The sequence below is a fragment of the Canis lupus genome, chromosome 3, assembly GCF_003254725.2.
Source record: "Canis lupus dingo isolate Sandy chromosome 3, ASM325472v2, whole genome shotgun sequence".
Taxonomy (NCBI): domain Eukaryota; kingdom Metazoa; phylum Chordata; class Mammalia; order Carnivora; family Canidae; genus Canis; species Canis lupus.
The window spans coordinates 72,169,133-72,190,213 of NC_064245.1; the positions used below are offsets into that span (position 1 = coordinate 72,169,133).

Below are 21,081 nucleotides of genomic sequence, written 5' to 3' on the forward strand. Positions count from 1 at the left end.
AACACTGTATGTTAATCAAAAGCTCAACCTTAGTTAATTAGGCATTTTGTTGGGAAGAACTTTGGAACAAATGGTCACTGAGTTGGGCTGCAGGAGTTAGCAGAACCCTGATTTTGGTTTCCAGCACTTGGTCGTGGGCTTGTGGTCTTTCTTGGAGGGTGCGGGAATGAGACTCTTACTGGGTTTCATTCATTCTTGGTGGAGTGATAGCATAATAAAACCTGCTGTACAGGGGCGCCTGGGTGGCTCAGTTGGTTAAATGCCTGCCTTCAGCTCAGGTCATGATCCTGGAGTCCTGGGTTCGAACCCCGGGTCCAGTTCCCTGCTCAGTGGCGTGTCTGCTTCTCCCTCTCTCCCTCTCTCTCTCTGCCCCTCTGCCCCCTGATCGTGCGTTCTCTCTCTCTCTCTCTCCCCCCCCCCCCCAAACAAATCCAGTCTTTATAAAAAATAAAAGAAAATCAGTGGTACAGAGCCTGGCTAATCAAATGTATTTACTTACAGATGAAGCTGAATAGTTACAGGGTATTCTAGGGCTTCCAAAGGTAAAGAGACATTTAAAACCCTGACAGCTCACAATGCTTTAACATATTTTCAGTGTTTGGTGATTTACCCTAAAAGACCACAGGCAAATGCACCTCTGCAGAAGGAAATTTAAATGACTAATAATCACAGCTGTCCTTCACTGAGTTTTCTCTCATGAGACCCTAAGGGCTTCATATCTGTCATCTTATTTATTGTCACAATGTCTTTAATAGGTGGGTAATATTAGGCCCATATTAGATGAGAAATACAAGGCTCAGAGGGGTTGAGTAACATGCCTGGGATCACCCAGCTAGCAGGCAGTAGGTCTGAGTTTTGAGCATATGGGCAAACTTTTGAGCTTCCCTTCCTTGTTATGCCACCTCTCTCTACATTACTCTCTTCTCATCAGAGTCAGATTTTCTTCCTTGAACATTCTTTTAGCTAATATGAACCCACATAGCCTTGTAGAATTGGCAAAAGCACGTGTCCTATTTTCTCTGTGTATTTGGGCCAGTGGAAATTTCCTATATGGCTGGGTTATGTGCTTCTCCTTGTGCCATGCACACACCAAGGGTATATGATGATAATTAAACCCCACATTTCTTCTTACCCCTCCTCCTTCATTACTCTTAGTGGCCACTAGTTGCATCCTCCTCATTCGCCATCTCTGGGTCAATAGAGTTATCCTTTCAATTTCATAGTTCAGTAACAGGCATTTGGGGGGCACCTTGCATCAGGTCACCCAAAGGAGAACAGCCCTTCCTGGTCTCACTAAGGCGGTTTGGTAAGTCAGGCTGGCTTCATTTTCACCATGGCTCAAATGAACGTAATCCAAGGGTGGAAAAAAAGTAGGTGAACGTTACGTGGTGACATTCAAATGCTCATCCTTTATGATTATTTTTTTAAAAACCAGCCCGTATTGTATTTGCCTTTGGGTGTTTGCTTAGCTTAACCAGGCCAGCATGCTCTCTATTGTATAAGCATGAATGGCCCAGAAGACTCCCACAATCACAAATGACAGTACTACATGTGAATGACTTTGTATTTCTCAAAGAAAGAAATTTGATTCTAACATTGAAAGAAAAACGAATTGTTTTGATGACTTCATACAATGATTTTGAGATTCATAGCCCTAGAACCTCATAAGCAGTGGTACTGTCCCTTGGGACAGCCTGTGTGAGATCATGGAGCAGCCTCCCAGGCAGCCAGTCCCCAAATCAGACACTCTTACCCAAGGCCAGGTTCCCCTCCAGCAATCAACATTGTAGGATTTGCAACTAATACTTCTTCCTATGCCTCAGAATGATTTGTTAGCATCCATTTATCTGTGAATGAATCCGAAGCCACATCATTCGTGTTAAATGCATGGGAAAATACATCTTTCTAGAGTCAGTGTCATAGAATGAGCAGGATTCCTCAAGCCACATGGATCAGGTTTATATAGGCGTTAACATTTGCATAACCTCCATATTATAGGGCCCCATGAATGATACTACACTAATCCCGAAATCAGTATGGATACAGGAAAATTGGTTTATAAACATTTTCTGAGCACCTACTACATGCCAGGCTCTGTGCCCAGGTATTGGGTAATTAAGAGATTAAGACAGAAAGATTAGATTTCTGCTCCTCGGCAGCTGGTCTAAGATTCAAGGCAAATATTAAATAAAAAAAGAGTAGAGGCACCTGGGTGGCTCAGGTGAGCATCCAGCTCTTGATTTTGGCTCAGGTCATGATCTCAGGGTTATGGGATGGAGCTCCGTGTCGGGTTCTGCACTCAGTGGGAAGCCTGCTTGAGATTCTCTCTCCCTCTCAATCCTTCTGCACCCTCCCCCTCTCTCTAATTAATCTTAAAAAAAGAAAAAAAGAGTAATGAGTGGGCTGAAAAATTATAAGGAGTTCAGGGGGTTTAAAACCAGAGGACCTAACTTAAGTAAGAGCTGTGACCAGCAAGGAAGGTTTCTTAGAATCTAAGTGGTGTTTTAAACCAAAGAAGAAAGAATGATTTGCTAGGCAGGGGGAACTTGGGGGCAGGTAGTAGTGATGCACCAAATGAGGAACAACCTTTGTGAGGGTCTCAACTTAGAAGAGTGTCAGCTTCCAGGAGTAAGCAATCAACCTAATTGGGCAAGAGCTAGAGGGAGAGGGTTCCAGATGAACAGAAGATGTCTTTTGTAAAATAAGGACTAACTTAAATTTTTGGAAGGATCTGTGAAGCCCCTTAGAGATTGATTTCAAACTGGTCAGATGTTTTGGTTTTGTGTTTCAGACATCAATTCTTCCTTCTGTATTAGCATTATATTCTAGAGCTGGATCCCAAGTCCTGTTTTCTTGCCAACCCTTTGAATTCTCTCCAAATCTACGTTCTTAATTTCCTTCACCCTCCCATAAGAAGGTGACTGGGGAAGGGTGATCATTGGCATTGTATATGATCCTCCCCCCATACCATCCAAATGCTAGATTAAAAAAAAAAAAAAAAGTTTAAACAGGACAGAGGCCAGCTACTTGACCCTGCTTCTACTCTTGGACCATTATGAGTTACTAAGGTTTCAAGTCTTGCTGTTCTATGTTGACATTTCTATCAAGAGTACTGCCGAGCTGAGCACCTTGGTTAGTAACTAAACTGGCAGATTCAGAAGCTCATACTTGTATATGTACAAACATACATATATCCGCACACAGAATCCCGATTCCATTTAATTAGCCATGTCAAGCTTGCTCATTTCTTAATCATGGGTGAATTTGATGTGGTCATTTTTTAAGAGTTCTGTTTAGTGTAGGGGGTGACCAGAGTTAGATTTTTTTAAAGACCTTTTTAACAGGCTTATAGTCTTTTGAGGAGGTTTTTTGTTTGTTTTTTTTAATCGCAGTACAAGATAAGATTGGTCTCTTTTCTCCATATAGAAGGAAAAAGAATCACTGGCTATGATTGATAGGAACAGATTTGATCTTTAGAATGAAATGCTGGTGACCTCCTTGGCCAATCCTCTTAAAAAGTTAGCGTCTAGGTTATTACCTGATTTTTTCAAGCAACAGGAAGTTTATGCTCCCCCATCAAGATATGGATTATGGTGGAGTGGTGGAGATCCTTAGGAAAGCCAAAGGGGGGCGGGGGTAGATTATGGAGTTCCTGATGGAAACTTATTTCTTTTTTTAGATTTTATTTATTTATTCATGAGAGACACAGAGAGAGAAAGAGGCAGAGACATAGGCAGAGGGAGAAGCAGGCTCCCTGTAGGGAGCCTGATGTGGGACTAGATCCCAGGCCCTGGGATCAAAAGGTGGATGCTTAACCACTGCACCACCCAGATAGCCCCTGGTGGAAACTTGACATAAAATAGTAAGAGATTTTGAGTACTGACCTTTTCCTATACATCATAGACTAGCATCCCCTTCCAAGTAAGTTAATAAACTAAGACATGGATATTGTTTAACCTATAACTTGAAAATTCATGTTGCTTTTGAAAAGGAGGAAAAGGTGGGCTGTGAGAAACATTGTTTTCTGCAGTAACATGCTGTTCATGTTTCTGAATTGAAGTTTTCACTTAGATAACAGATTTTTTAGCGACAGTTCTTCCAGAATCCCTGAAAATGACCAGAAGGTGTCTCTTTTGGAAATGATCTTCCCATTATTTTTTTTTTCTTCCAGGAAGGCAGGCTGTAATTCCAATAGAACATAGGTGATCTCCTAACTGTTGCACAGTTCTCATGTGGTCCATATGAAGGAAACTTGCTAAAAAACATACATACAAAAGTCAAGCAAGTGAGTTGAAATAGATTCTCTTTCATTTAGTCAGCTACTAATAGGAACCTGTCACAAAATGACCTCCCACTGCTCAAGGCAATTCCCAAAGGTAGGTTCCTTTTCTTCTTCTTTCTTCTTTCTTTCTTCTTTCTTCTTCTTCTTCTCTTTCTTTTTTTCCAAAGGCAGGTTCTAAACACAACTATTCTGTTTCCTCACCTGAAAATAGAAGGGAAGTTTTCCTATTACATATTACTTCCTACTATTTGCCTTATGCCATATGGCCTACTACTACACAGAGTGGGGAAAAGGCCTGTAATTTAATTTGATTCAAATTAATATAACTAAAAGGAAGATAGTGGGGCAGGTTCATGAGGGATATAAAGATGAACAGACATGATCCTTGCTCCTTAAGAGTTTCAGAATAAAAGTTTTAGGGGTGCCTGGCAGGCTCAATCAGTAGAATGTACAACTCTTGGTCTTGGGGGTAGTGTGTTCAAGCCCCACATTGGGCATAGAGCTTCCTGAGGGAAAAAATGAAAGTTTAAATATTTAGTTAAGAAGAAATATTAACAATAAAACAAGGGTGAGTTAGAACAAGCAACATCATAACTCAAATATTTAATGGCATTTTTGAAAATGCAATAGAAATTAGTAGATCTCTTTTCTCACCTATATCAAGATTTACCAGGGAGTAAACTCATCGCTTTCTTGTCTGGATCTCTTACTCTCCTTTTCTTTTGTTTGATCTCTGACCCAGTTCAATACTAGTGCTAATTCAAATATGAGGCCCACTGCTGGTAAGGACTTATGCAGAAGTAACCCTGAAGTCCTTTACTGTTTATAATTATCAATGTGTAATTGATAATAACTAAAGAACTTTCCAAGACTTGTCAGTATTTGGGCTCTACTCATACTTAGCCTCTTGTACAATCAGGGACTTTATAACAAGGTATTCCTTTAACCAAGATAATACTGAGATCTGTTTCCTGGACCCAAATGAACATGTGTTTGGAAAAACTAGTTTTCAAAGGGAAAAACTGGTTTACACAGGAAGTTTTTGGTTAATCCTAAACTGGATGATTTTCCCTTTTAAAATTATTTCAATCATATGGGCAAAAGTCTCATAGAGCCAGTGTTCCTTTGGCAACGTGCTCCTTGATGGGTTGATATTTGCAAAACAAGGTGACCCTTTTCAAAACTGAAAAAAGGTAGAAAGGGGATGTGGGTTGTGACTCAGCCAATAACAAATGGCAGACAAACGGATGTTTGCTGACAAAAGGATGACTGTCTTCCTAAAAGGAAGAGGTTCGTTCCCGCCATGGACAAGGAAAAAGAGAGCTGTGGGCATCAACAAGATGTGTGTGTCTCTTGGCAGAATAACAGGTCGATGGTGGCATTATGCTTTGTGGGGGAGGGTATTTGGTCCTCTGGAAAGCAAACAGAACGAATACTCCAAGGTTATGAGGCTGACATCTGTGGCTAACGATGGCATCGAACTCTTAGGCAAATTTCATGGGTGTCAATCAAATGTCAGCTCTGAAGTTTCCAAGAACAAGATACTTCAGTCATTAGACATGCATCACAGTTACGTTGAGTTGAGTTGGAGCCTCATTGGAGGCTTGGTTCAAACAGGTTTTCCCCCAGGTGTGTCCACAGTTGCTGAAGCAGGCCGGAATCGAATATCTGACGTTCCCTTCAGCCATACTTGTGGGGGTCTGCGCTACCCAAAAATAACAGTAATGAACCAACTACATTGTTTCATCAAGAATGGCCAAAACGCAGTGTCTGCAAAATAAGTGAGGTCCTTTCGAAACGAAGTCCAAGATTAGCAAGATACAAGGGGCATCTCAAGCAAAGAATGGAGTGGTGATTGAGAAGTCAGTCTGGCACGAAAGGAGGCCCCACACCCACTGGGTCTTGAAATCTAGGGGTGTTAGTAGCTGCTGATTTTTGTTTATTTCCATATGCGCCGTCACCAAATGATTCTTAAAGTCATAAAACATCGTAGTTAGAAGGAACTCTAGAGGTGATGATGATGATAATAATAATGACAATTAACATTTCTAGAGTGCTTACATGTGCTCCAGGCACAAAAGAAGTCTTTTACTTACCCTGTTACTCACAGGGCCTCATTTCATTTCTACAAAAATCCTGTAAAAAATGTGTTAGCTATTTGGCAACTGAGAAAACTGAAGTATAAAAGAGAATATGTAACTTGCACAGGATCACACAGGCCCCTGGCAAAGCTGGCTCACACATCTAGGTCTGTCCAATAGCTCCCCAGAGGGCGGAGGGATCCTCAGACAAAGGCACACTCGTTGACCAGAATCCGTTGCCTAACCTGAGTCCACAGGAGTTCTCTAACACATGCTTAAGTGAGAATGACAAGGGGATGCATTGAAAATGACAGATCCTACACCCAGAAACAGAAACTATATAGTGCTTACTATGCAAATTATAAAGTGTCCTGGTGGGTACCGTGTTGGCCTCCACTGCCCCTCACTAAGGACCTGGCTACAACTCTTAATCTGGGTGGTTAGGAGCATCATGTCAGATCTGGATCCCAGACTGTTCCTGTGCCCCTTGAACTGTTTTTGCTCTGGGGCATCTGCTTGTACTTAGGATTTCAGCCATTTTGAGAACTTAAAAAGAAAAAAACCCCACATTGATGCATAGGTCCCATTCACTGAGACTCTGATTCAGTTGGTCTCAGGAGAAGCCCAACCATCAGTATTTTTTGAAAAATTTGCAATTAATTGACACTCATGTATGTCCGGTGTGGACAAGCACTGGTTTGGACTTGGCTTCTTAACCTGGCAAATGGTGGTATATTACCTTCTCTGGAGAAAATAATTTGTGTTCTCCAGCAGCTGTTTTGTTTTTGTTTTTCCTAGGCCCTGTGAGGATGGATGGGGCCTTAAAATCCTTTGCAATCCCAGCTGAGAATGGATCCCCTGTTGATACCACCCCATTATGTGTCCTGTGAACCACACCCATACATCCTCCTGTCAACACTGCTCAGAATATATGGTTTAATAACTTTACACCTAAAATCTTATAGACAGACCGCCAGAGGCTATATATGCCATTCATACAGGTTCAAGAACAAGGGAACATTTTTGTCTTATGACAATTTCTGTCTATATATGGTAATCACTTAAAATACAAACATATATACATATGCTTTTTTTAGTTCCATTTTATGTTTGAAGGATATTCTCAAAAATCTCATCTGACCCTTAATGAGACAATAAGAAAAGGTTAAGTGACTAGTACCTTTTTTCTTTTTTTTTTTTTTAAAGAGAGTGCATATGTGGGCGTGCAAGATGCAAGTGGGGGTGAGAAGGACAGAAATGGAGGGAGGGAGAGAATCTTAAGCAGATTGCATGCCCAGCATGGAGCCCAACCTAGGGCTCCAGGACCCTGAGAGCATGACCTGAGCCGAAATCAAGAATGCCCAGGTGCCCCTAGACCAGTACCATGAGTCTAAAGTGAGGAAATCAAATCTGGAGTTGGAGACAAGGCTCACTGAAATGGCCAGGCCTAGAACTCAGGTCCCTTGATGCGAATGGTCTTTTCCCTGCATCATGGTGCCTCACTTAAAACTTTCTTCTGTCGCCTTTCCTCTTCATTCATACTCCCACCTTTCTAGGTCTGGTCATATCTGTATTCCTGAATTACTGCAGTAGCCATGAAAAGATAAAAACAAACTACATCAAAATGCCAACAGTGGTTGAGTTTGAACAGGAGAGGCCTGTTTTTCTGTGATATATACTTTTTTTTTTTTTTAAATAAACAAGTATTACTTTCCTAAAGGAAAACCAAAACCATTAGAAGAATAGCCTTCTTTCCAGTCTCTGAACGTATATATTCATTATGCAACCAGTTCTCTGGCTTGATTTCCCTTCCTAAAACAGGTTTTATTCCAGTCATTATCCTGCTTAAACCTTCAGGGGCACTCTTGAGAAAAGTCCAAACTCCTGGAATCCAGAGGTCTCCGTGTCTAGCTCCACCCTCTACCTGTCCCCCTTATCTCCCAACACACCCAACACAATCCTCCCTTTCTGCTGGGTCAGCATCCTCCTTGCCCGAGAGCCAGGAGAACTCTGTCCATTTCCTCTGGTCCTGCTGTTCTGCTCTGTCCTTTCCTCTTTACCTGTCCAAATCTATCTTTCTAGGCTCAGCTCGAGAACTTCCTCCTCCAGCTCACCTTTGTCACCATGTGAGTATCAGGAGTGGCGGCACATAGGTTTCATTACCTATTACCAGGTGCAGGCAGTTGAAAATATGTTGCACGGAGGATCCTGAGAGTCAATGTTTGCTCAGAGGGAAAGTTTTATCATCAGTTGTAGTTCCTGTCATAGACACAGCTGGGAAAAAGTGACAAAATGTATGTTACATATCTTCCATCCAGACCTGGAACCTTTCTTTTTAGATCTATGATGTCCAGTAGAGCAGCCACTAGCCACACATGGCTATTTAAATTTAGATAAATTAAAATTAAATACAATTAAAAGTTCACTTTCTAAGTCATATCACCCACATTTTAAGTGCTCGATAGCCACATGTGGCTACTGGCTGTCATATTGAACAGATGTTTTACTCATATAGTTATGTAATAATTTAAGACAATAATATTTGTTTCCTGTGTTGTTGTTTTCTCAGGGAGGCCAAAAGCCTTTTATAGGAAGATATCTTCTCTTTTTTGTATCCCTAGGGCACCTAGCCAGTGCTGGGCACATTGGAAATACACTGTATTTGTTGAGTTAGTATTTAGTACTGATTTGGCAATGTGCAGTAAAGTAGAACAATAAAAGAGAACTGATTTGGAAATCAAGAGTTTGTGGCTGTAGTTCTGACAATTAGTATTAGATTTGGAATATCTCATTTAACTGAAGTAGGTCCGTTTCCTCAAGGATATGCAGTTAAAGTCTAGGCTATACCAGAAGATTTTTCCAGGCTTGCAGTTTTGTGATACATATGGAGAGTTCACTTTTTAAAAAGTTTTTAAAAAGATTTGAGAGAGAGAGAGCAAGAGAGCGTGCATGTGTGCACATGCATGTGCATGATTGCAAGTAGGGGGAGGGGCACGGGGAGAGAACCTTCAAGCATACGCCTTGTTGGGCGTAGAGCCCAGTGTGGGCCTCGATCTCAGGACCCCTGACATCATGACCCTGAGCTGAAACCAAGAGTCGGGCACTTAACCGACTGAGCCACCCAGATGCCCCTGGAGTGTTCACTTTTAAGCAAAATGTGTATATACCCACACGCATGCAAAGAATGAAAACTTTTAAAATATTCTGATTTTAAAACTTGTTTATCTCATTTTGCAAATATATAAGACTAGCATTTCAGGATTTAATTCCCTGCCAGAGCTACAGCTAAATTGTTATTTTTTTAAAGATTTATTTATTTATTTATTCATGAGAGACACAGAGAGAGAGAGGCAGAGACACAGGCAGAGGGAGAAGCAGGCTCCATGTGGGGAGCCTGAAGTGGGATTCGATCCTGGGGCTCTAGGATCACACCCTGGGCTGAAGGTGGCGCTAAACCGCCGGACCACTGGAACTGCCCTAAATTCTTTTTTTTTTTTTTCCTAAATTCTTTTTTTTGAAGGGAATCACAGCAAAGGCGAGATGACCTTGTAAGTAGAGAATGTCAGATGTGGGCAAGTGGGACAGAGAAGGAGATAGCCTTTGTCAGCAAGACAGGGACAGACATCTACATTCTGACATGTTTGACACTGTATTCGTCCAAACTGTATGCAGGCGTCACCCTTTGACCCCGCCGGCCCTTTGCTGTTGCTCGGAGTGAGGAACCAGCCAGCTGGCCTGCTCCTCTGTCTGTTTTTATACGTTTTGTATGTAGCTAAGAATGGTTCTGTTTGTAGCTGAGAATGGTTTTTACATTTTAAAGGGGGGAGAGAGAGAGACAGAGAGAGAGAGAGAGAGAGAAGGAGGGAAACATGTAACAGAAACTGTATGACCTGCAAAACCTAAAATATTTACTATCTGGCCACACTAATGACTAGTGACCACATACAGTCCCCGCACTTTTCAAGGCAAATCGCTTTCTGAAATGTCATAGGGCCTGTGTCTCAAACAAAATGGGAAAAAAACCTTCATGTTCTCTGTGCTTTCGAGAACCCGGAAGACGGGAAAGGCCGCCGGGCTGGGGCACAGTGGGCGGGCCACACAGCTCTGTCACCTTTGTGTCTGAAGCAGGCAGGACCGTTGGCTCCATTGTGACGGTGGAAAAGCTAGTCCTCGAGCCTGAGACTGTGTGTTCCTGTCCTTAGTTCAGAAAGTTGATGAGTCATCGTTTCTGGCTGTGTCCTTGACATTCAGCATTCAGAGAGTGAATTCTGAAGGCCCCTGGAAGGGGAAAACTTTCGAGAATCCTCCACCTCCTGCGCTTATCTAGGGAGAGAGCCCAGGCTTGCCTCTCAGTTTATTCTTTCTCTCTCACCCCTTGCCCTTTCAGGGCTTGGGGGATCTAGATTGAGTGAGCAGATAAAGGGGCCAAGCCCAGGAGGCCAACGCAGCCAGCAGGGTTTTGGGCAGGGCTGGGCCAGTGTCTGCACTCAACAGCCCTGCCAGGTGGACCCGAGGCGAACTGCGAAGTGGAGGGTTTTAGAAGTAAAACATTGACCTTTTTCCCTTGGATGACCCATGGCCTTGGGCCTCCCCAAACCTTCTTCCCACCTAGGCCACCTTGGCCTGTTGTTGGCTTTCACCCAAGTCTTGGTTTCTAAAAATGCACCTCTTCTTAATTATCTAACACTCCTGTTTAGATATTTTTCCTTTTCTGATCTACCTTTTTTTTTTCTCCTCCCTATTCCCTGGGCTCATTGTCAGAGTCCTATCACCATTGGCTTCTGTATACACAACTGCCCCTAGTTTAATCCAGTTTGCCTCACATCTAATAAAAATCCAAATTTACAAAACAAAAAAGATTTGAAACGTAAATCTTCCCTTTGTTAAAGAAATTTCCCGCATATGAAAGACTGATATCTCTCCCTCCCTTTATGTTTACCACTTTGGACACTACCTTATAGCCATGGGTGATTGGGGGGAGGGCCTCCAGTTGACTGCAGGCAAATTCACTTTGTATTTGCAGATCATGTGGCACAGTGAGTGTATACTCTTGCCCCATGCTGGCTCATAAAAAAATTTACTTTCCCTAGTTTGTTTACTGTTGAGCTTGAGCTCATTAAATATATCCAGTGGCCTGGGTCATGATCGTACAAAAAACAGGACCTTGGCTTGCTTACAACAGTGGTTGCATTTGCTTCAGTTGGTACAGATTCATTTGGAGAAATTCCCAGTTTATTCTCAAGGATGATTCTAGCTCAGCACCAAATCCCAGTGGCTTCCAATTAATAGTGATGAGCAGCGCCAGTGTGCCATAGCTGCACTCTAGAATTCCTAGCCTGGAACAGCACTGCTGTCGTGCCCAGGGGAGGATCTATCAGAGAAGTTGGCTCTGGGTCAAAATACTGATGCCCAGTTCTGGATAGAACTCTTTGACACACAGCCTTGGGTTTCACTGTTGCTCTGATAACAGAACACACAACTGTGTGAGAGCTGTGTGTATATGTGTGTGTATGAGGAAGAGAGAGCAAGAGAGAGAGAGAAGAGAAGCATCAGAGATTGGATTGCGAATAAGTAAAAAAAACCTCTCCCATTATTCAGAATTCAATTTAAGCCTAATAGTTACAAGCTGAGATTTTGGCAACTGAGTGGGTGGGTTCCAGGCTTGCATTCCACCAGTAATTAGCTTCATCTGACTTCTTTGGGTTTCTGTTTCCTCATTTATAAAACAGAGATTGTAAGAGTACATGCCACATAGGATGGGGCGGGGGCAGGGGGAGACTGAAGAAGTAGTCTATGTCAAGAAATTAGCACCGGGTTTTGTATACAGTGGATGCCTAATAAATGTTAGCGTTTCAGCACAAATGTGAGGGGTGTGGTCTGGTGCAGTGTTTCTTAAACTTCTGGGGCTCCATATGACTTAACAGGCAAAGAAAAGGGGCACCTGGGTGGCTTGGTCAGTTGGGTGTCGGCCTTCAGCTCAGGTCATGATCCCAAGATCCTGGGATCGAGTTCCATGTTAGGCTCTCTGCTCAGTAGGGAGTCTGCTTCTTCCTCTGCCTCTCCCCCCACTCATTCTCATTCTCTCTCAATTTCTCTCTCGAATAAATAAGATCTTAAGAAAAAACAGGCAAAGAAAATTTAAAAATGCACAGATAACTTCAGATAAAGTTCAGGTAAGCAATAAGTAATTTTTTTAGTATGAGTATGTTCTAAATATTTCACGGATACTCTTACTAAATTATCATTTCTTATTTATCTGAAACTCAAACTTAACTGGATGCCCTGCATTTTCATTTGCTAAATCGGGGGCAACTCTGTCTTTGCATTCTTAAAAATTATTAGGGAACCCAAAGTACTCTTGCTTATGTGGATTGTACCTATTGCTATTGAGCATGTTAGAAATTCAAACTGATAAATTAAAAAAAATTTTTTTTTAAAGATTTTATTTATTTATTCATAGACAAAGAGAGAGGCAGAGACACAGGCAGAGGGAGAAGCAGGCTCCATGCAGGGAGCCCTATGTGGGACTCGATCCCACAGGCTGCAGGCGGCGCCAAACCGCTGTGCCACCAGGGCTGCCCGATAAATTAAAAATATTTAATTCCTTCAAAAATAGCAGTAGTGAACTTTTTTTTTTTTTTAGCAGTAGTGAACTCTTGTGTTAAACACATAAATAACATTTTTATTAAAAAACTGTATTTCCAAAAACAAGTAAATGGTGAGAAGAGTACATTGTTTTTGCAAATATCTTTCATGACTGGTTTGATACAAATGAGCTATATTTTTATATTTGATTCTGTCTTCAATCTGTTGATATGTTATTTTCACAAAATTATATCCAGAAAATTCAGCCTCACAAAGATATGTAATTGGGAAAGGGAAGAGTATTTTAGTAGCCTTTTCAGATAATCATAAACATTCTTCTTTGATAGAAAATCCATATTCTCAAGAAGAGGTAGTTTGTTAAAAGTTAGTTGCAGTATATGGAATCTGAAACAGTATCAATGAACTTTCCTTACTCTATAACATGAAAGTCCACTGGTTTATTTCGTACATCGAATGGCTCTTTCACCCATGCATGATTCTGTAACATTATGAATTGGTCATTTGGAAAATATTGGTTTACTGGGTTGTGAAGATCTCCTAAATATTGACACATTTTGTTATATGATACTTAAAAAAAAAATCACATTTGTTAACATCACAACTAATCTCATCAGAAAAGCCTTTAGTTATTGGCAAGCCTTCAAGTGAATGGTGGCAAGTGCAGGTTCTCCAACATTTTAACTTTTGACTTGAAAACTGGAAGTTTATCATTGGAAACAAATACTATCAATTATGTTCTTTGAAGTGACAGGCACACTTCATTCATTTTCCAGAAAATGTCTGCCAAATATCCAAGTCTGAATAACCATGGTTTTGTCTATCAGTCATTCATTCAGGTAAAAATGGTGTTCTATGACAAAGACAGCTTTAATTCATCTACTCTGAGGCCCACAAAAGTGATTTTCCTTGAGACTATCATCATAATTTGGCATGGAGCAAGAGAGCTTTGTGCGTACTTCCCGTTTCATCACACAGACTATTACAAAGATATATACTTAGGAGTCAAGGTAGAATAAAATTAATATTTTCTTGCATCGTCAAGTAAGGGCTTGCAAGGAAGGGAAAAATAGGCTCTAAAAAAAAACAAAACAAAGCAAGCTTTGGAGTGCCTGGTGGTGAAAATACTGTGATTACTAGTACACATTGTTGCCTCTTCCTTATCTTACGCTGCTGTACCCACCACTGCCTTTACATCTTTAGGGCAAATGTCAACTCCTTGAAAAAAGTAAAAATATTAGAATTATTATGAAAATAGTTATGACCTTATAGACTTCTTATTTATTCATTTTAAGATTTATTTATTTATTTGAGAGAGAGATTGAGAATGAGCGGGAGGAGCAGAGGGTGAAGGAGAGAGGATCCCAAGCAGACTATGCACTGGCACAGAGCCCTATGCAGGGCTGGATCCCACAACCCCGAGACCACGACCTTAGCTGAAACCACGAGATGGACGCTCAACTGACTGCACTATCCAGGCGCCCCTGACCCTATAGATTTCTGAAAAGGTCTTGGTCCTTCAGAGGGCCCAGGGACCTCAACTGGAGAACTGCTGGTCTAGTGGATGATGTCTCAGTGAAAGACCATGTTGGGCAGAGAAGATTCATCATGTATTCTTCTGACCTGTTCCAGCCTCTCCTTCCTTGGGCAACTTGGGAAAACATCAGGGGCTATTGGGATACCTTGCTTGAGATCTGAGTTTAAGCTGGATTGGGTGATGAGGAATTTCTGAGCCACACTTGGAAGGTTCTTTGAAGCCACCTTCCAGAAAACTGAAAGAGCATGGGTGATTCAGGGGGAATGCCAAGGCCCTTGGCAGATTCTGGGAGTCTTAGCAGCTCCAAATAAAACCTTCACCTTCTGCTGCTTCCTTCTCTCTTATCTCCTAGAGTCCAAGGGAACTCAAAATCCCTTCCAGAGTCTGGAACCATCCTGCAGGATAAATATATGTGAGACTCAAGGATATCTAAGCTAGAAGGGGGGGCCTCTAGAACTGCTTGGGACAGTTCCAGGGTAATAGAGTAGCATTTGCCTAGAGTTTGATTATTCTGCCCTGTTGGAACTTTGCAGTTATAAATTTCAGGGGCATAGGGGGCACCTGGGTGGCTCAGTGGTTGAGTGTCTGCCTTTGGCTCGGGTCATGATCCTGGGTCCTGGGATTGAGTCCTGCATTGGGTTGCCCGCATGGAGCCTGCTTCTCCCTCTGCCTGTGTCTCTGCCTCTCTGTGTGTCTCTCATGAATAAATAAATATTATCTTTGAAAAAAAAATTTCAGGGGTATACCTGGACACTGGCATAAACAATAGAGCAAAAACTTGACTTAGAAGTATATAGCTAGAAATGGGGAAATGTTGTTATAAAACATTTATATTGTACAGAAAGCACGAGTCTTAGGGGCACAGAATCTGGTCTCTGAGCAGTATGAAATATATTATTTGAATACAATAGCACACCAAATGCTCTCCATATTGCACAGGGAATTTTAACACAGCCTGCAGTGTTTAAAGTCAAATATCAGATTCGCAGTCCCAGAAGAAATGAATATAAATGGCCTCCCAGAAGTGGGACAGTCCATACTGTCTATTTGGTTAAGGTTTTGTGGTCAAACGAGGGCCCCTATATTAGAGTTTGTCAATAGATTTTAAAAGTGAACAGGACAGATTGTCTTTGGGATAAGAAGAGGAGGTGGAGAGAGGAGAGCAGGGAGGCCAAGGAAAAGAAGAGTAGAAGAACAGGGTCAAGCAGGTTCTGAGCACAGAGTGGCAGAAATCACCCGCAGGTGGCTCTTGATTGGGGCACTAGTCGTGTCCTTGGAGTGAGTAGGCTGCAGAGTGGCTCTGGCACAAGGACAGCTCAGGCAAAGAGCAAGGATGGAGACCTGCTCTGATTTTCAGTTCTGTCACTATCAGCTGCCTGCCCATGGGCAGTCTCTCTGAACCTGTCTCTTCCTGTCTGATTACAGTAAATGAGGTAACATATGTTGAGTACCTGGTAATTGCAGACATTTAGTAAATGATGCTTGTTTCAGGGCACAATTTGATGGTTAGCTTATTTGCTATCTCATCTTTATAACTCACTTTTCTTATCCTTATTTGAGTACAGCCCCCCCACCCGCCACACACACACACACACACACACACACACACACATACACACAAACACACACACACAGACAAACCAAAATGCAGAGCAACTGTGTCAAAACCCCAAACTCCGGCCTCCGCTTATACCTAAAGTGTACTCCACTAAGGCACTGCCTTAGATTCAGATACTACATCCTCACATTTTTTTTTCATCAAAATTCTAATATGTTCCTTAATCCTAAGCCCTGGACCCCATGCATGGGAGGCAGAGGTGGGTGCTCTGGTGGTCCAGAAAGCAGTTGACATATACACAAATAGTGAGGTGCAGGATAGCATGAGCTACATGACCCAAAAGGAGAACTAGTGAGGAAAGTCTCCTAGGAAGTGAATAACTATCCTCCAGGCTTACAGGTTTGTCAGTTTGGAGATTTGCTCCTGTTGGGTTTGCCTAAAGAAAGGCATACAGGGGTAGCAGTAGTCAGAAGTGGGTTGTAGGGATTCAGTGACATAGACCCTAAAAACAATAAGAGGTTGACCAGCCAGGAGGGAAGAAGGAAGGAGATGAGGAGATGAGTGATCCAAAGGGAAAATGTGCACAATTCGCAGGGAGAATTGACTAGACTAGGGGGGACTTTGGGGTACTGAAAGGGGCATTCGCGGCTGGGGTGTTGGCCCACGCTGGAGTGGCAGCAGGGAAGTCCTGGCCTGTGGGGACACCCGAGCAGTAGGGCCCCATCGGCAGTTGGCCTGAGACCAATCTAATCTCTGAATCTCAAGGCTCTTGTCAGTAGAATCTGGATGATAGGGGCACCTGGTTGGCTCAGTGGTTGAGCGTCTGCCTTTGGCTCAGGTTGTGATCCCGGGGTCCTGGGATTGAGTCCCACATCAAGCTCCTTATGAGGAGTCTTCTCCCTCTGCCAGTGTTTCTGCCTCTCTCTCTGTGTGTCTCTCATGAATAAATAAAATCTTTAAAAAGAATTTCTCAGTGATAAAAACATCTGACTTCCCTCCCTCACCAGGGTGTTTGATATGACACACAAAATAATAGAAAAAATAGGATGAGAGGGTAATTCCTCTCCACCACATCCCCATCCTTTTGCTCAGGGAGGCAAGGCAGAAAGGGAAGGGGGGCAGGGGAGAGAAAAAATGAAAAAAAAAAAAAAAGGCAAGAGAAGGAAAGGGAAGGTGAGGCCAAGATGAAGCTTTATAAGGCGGTAGCTGGTTGTGCCCAAGGGCAGGTAGATTCATGATGAGGGGAAAGGTGTAAAGAGTTCAGGCCTCAAGGTTGCCCCTGGGAGGTGGATAAACCACCATTTAGGATACCCACCCGAGGTAGATTAGCCAGTTAGACCAAAGGGAAGTGAAGTCAGTTGTCCTTAGACATAGCACCAACTGGAGGCATCTGTATTATGGGGAAACCGAAAATAAAATGGGACCTATATACTGAAGGTCAAGGGACCAAAAAAATCGCAACAACCCTGAAGATTTGAACACCTTAAGTTTTGAAAATGTAAAGAACTGCTCTTGGCCATTGTTTAGGTTCTGATTGGGACAGCTGTCAGTTCTTTGGGATATCTTTGCAGGTTCTAGATGTTTTTATGATAGAGATGAAGACACAGGCTCCAAGAAGTTAAGTGATTTACTCGAGGTTACACAGCTGGTGTGTAGAAAAGCCATGATCACAGTCCTAGGCTCAATTTTCTTTCTGCCCCACTAGACAACCTAAATCCTAAATGCAGAACTCTGAGTATTCCTGGAGACTGGGGGCCAGGGGCTGGGGTAAGAGAATGGGTTTTCTTATTTGCCTACCCTGGCTGTGTGTGGGACTTCGGAGCCAAAGTCAATTCTTTCTGCTCCTCTGGACGGCCTTGCTTGGTCTCCTTTTAGCGAGGAGGCTTGATAGTTGCTCAATGATTTTACTGTCTCCTTTCTCAGACTGTCCCACTCAGAGCTCCGAGAGCAGGTAAGTAGGTGCATGCTGCCCCCATGGGCCCTGGACTCCAGCAACCTCCGTGTGTAGTTTTCCTAAAACCAGGCAGCCGATCCCTGAGCACCTCCTCTTTCTCGTGTTAACCCTGGTGGTACCAAGAGGCACCTGACTTTCTGGGTATGCTAATAATTCAGTGCCAGCAAGTTCCTGTTATCCTCTGGTTGTAATTGTTAACTTGAATGGAATGCAAAACTTCTGGTTTGGAGCAGAGTTGGGTTTTAACTGTGAATTACTTGAGGAATATAGCAAATGGGGAGTACATCTTGTTTATTGTGCAAGGTGGCCTCGAAAAGCTTTTTCAGGTTGTATTTTCTGTAATAAGTAGAAATAGGTGGTAAATGTGAAGTTGCTACTGTGTCTGTCTCCAGGCTCACTGGTGAACTCTACCCTTTATTAGCTCTTGCCTTTGACACTTTTTTGGTTTAGCAAGCCAAGACTTGCTGGGGGATTAGAACAATGGCTTATCATAATGCCGCTCCAACACACACGCACACAACTTGTAATGCTTCTGGTGTCAAGGTTTAGTTCTGCAAGCCCTTCCTGCCAGCCTACCCCTGCCCCTCACAAGTTTGGAATTTCTTTTCCGCCTTCAGGGGAAGTGTAGAAATAGAGCCTGCCTGTTCATTTGCATTATTGTACATCACACGATATCTTTGCAACCATTATATTGTGTTCTCTCAATGGTGTTTGCTCTGAGGGTGGGACACAAGGCTGTTTAGTGTCTCGTAAAACATTTACCAAAAGCACTGAGCCATGGTTTTGAAGGGCATTCCGTTGCCAGAGTGTGGGAGGAGAGCGAGCCGGGGAAAGGAGAGCTCCAGGTGTTTGGCAGGTACTTGTTTCATACTTTCGTATTTATAAATATTTAAGATTTCGGATTACATACGATTTGGGTTGCTTTTGGCCGAACGGGCAGGAGTTGGGGAGGGGAGGAAGAGACAAAAATAATTCTTTTGCAAACTGTTTCTTGGTGGCCCAGAGACCCCGGAAAATTGTAATCTTCCCTCTCGGTCAAGCATTGTTTTCGGTTTTACTAGAGGGACTGGGGTGTCGTGGAGAGTGGGGTAGTACCTTCCCGGGCTTGAGGTTTTCCAGCAGTATGAATCAGATGTTAGCGTTTGCTTTAGCAAAGAATTCGGAACCAGGTGTGCTGTTTCTAAGAGGCGACCTGTAACCTTGTGATTTGCACTTCTGTGTGCCCCGTGACTCATGCCATTAATTAAAAACTTTTGCTAAATGGTGGTTCTGGTTTCATGAAAATACTTTTAAGCTTTCTTTCCTCCCCACCTTTTCTGTTAAATTTTGACAAGATACCAAAGTAAAAGTCAGCTTCAAAGACTGCTTCTTATCCTCAAATCTGTGTTTTTAGAACAAGGTCACTAGGAGTGACTATATACTGTTCATAGATCATTTTTGGAAAACTAATGACTAAGTACTTCTTGGAAATACTAAGTATTTATATTCTAGCTTCTCCCCCCGCCCTTTGGTTAAAAAAAATATCTGTACATATTATAAAACTAGAGCCTTAATTGAATATTTCACATTTGATCAATTGTGGTAATGGTATCCTGGACACAGATACCTGCAACCATGTTACTAGTGACAAAACCCCAGACAATAAATAGGAGAAATCTAGAAAAAGATTAGCTCTGAAAGGTTTCTGTAATGCCCAGTTCTTGGGGAAAGGAATCACAGTATAATATCTGCAATTTAACAAACATGGGATCTTTGGACTGTCTTCATACTATCGTCTCCCACTATGTGGATAGACAGCACTAAAGTGAAAATCCCATTGATTATGAAACAATGTGATTTGTGGACATTTTTGCCCAGTGACATTGGCAGTAAGAAGCCAACAGTCTTTCTTCTTACAACTTCCCAGTCATTGCAAAATGGCTGGAAGAAATGATTGTTTCACAATTAGAGGGAACTTCCTTCATGGAGAAAATTTCACTGTGGCTTTGTGTATTTAGGCAAATAGGACTAAATCTAACAGCCACAGAGGCCAAAAGACCTTGAGTTCACCCGAGGGATAGCAGATTTGATTATTTGTGTGTGTCTATCAGAAAATTGGGTTTAGCGGCGAGTTGTTATACTCCCCTGATGGCTGAAAGTTAATGTAACTTTCGGCAAGTGGATTCACTTTTTCATACCCACTCTTTTAAGATTCCAAAACAGAGGGAAGAGTACTCGCTTTCTGCTTTCCTGGCCCATAGTTGCACTTAGATGCTTAAGAGTCTGTGAAACTTCACCATCTGTGATGCCACATAAATCCAAATCCTAACCAGTGAAGGAGCTCATGCATTAATTCCACCATTTCTAAACTACATTGGGGAAGTTTTAGGCTTGAAATCTTATCAGATGAACTGACAGACTCTGGGAAAAAGTCTAAAAATGTACCATTTCCAGATACTTGTCATTCCTTGTTTCCCTTTATTTCGTTGGGAAAATCCTTATTTGGTATAGTTCCTTTGTTTAGCTTTTTCAAATTCCGAGTCCCAAAGATCTACATGAATTTTTTTTTTTAAAGATTTTATTTATTTGAGAGAGCGAGAGAGAGAGCACGAGCAGAGAGGGAGAAGCAGGTTCCCCACTGAGCAGGGAGCCTGACATGGGCCTCAATCCCAGGACCCTGGGATCATGACCTGAGCCGAAGGCAGACGCTTAACCAACCAAGCCTTCCAGGTGCCCCATCTCTGTCATTCTATTTATTTTATTTTATTTTTTTAATTTTTATCTCTGTCATTTCAAACTTTACTACTATTACATGAGATATGATAATAGTGTTTCTAGATCAGGTTGGGTTTAAAAGGTATATTATTCTGTGGTCTCTCCACAAAGGGTATTGTCATCTGTTCCTGCATGTAAGTTCTTGATTTGTCATATGTCATGAAGGTGGACTTCAGGGACAAGCATAGGCCCCAAATTAGGTGGCAGTTTGCAGCCTCCAATAAAGCCCAAGGAGTTGGGGCTGCTTTCGCTTGCTTGAACAGAGCCGTCACACAGAAGTGTGCATGGGTGACAACTGCCTATCCAGATGAT

The 21,081-nt window shown here is 42.3% G+C and overlaps 1 protein-coding gene and 1 long non-coding RNA gene across 3 annotated transcripts in view; one reads left to right on the forward strand and one right to left on the reverse strand.

Moving 5' to 3' along the window:
- Nucleotides 1–21,081, forward strand: part of RBM47 (RNA binding motif protein 47) — a 149,119-nt gene that overhangs the window by 61,504 nt on the left and 66,534 nt on the right. The gene's annotated exons all lie outside the window — the stretch shown is intronic.
- LOC112653278 (uncharacterized) overlaps nucleotides 8,395–21,081 on the reverse strand; it is a 72,036-nt gene continuing 59,349 nt past the window's right edge. The window contains exon 4 of the long non-coding RNA XR_007409939.1: nucleotides 8,395–8,637. This is a non-coding gene — a long non-coding RNA (uncharacterized LOC112653278). The remainder of the gene's footprint in view (nucleotides 8,638–21,081) is intronic.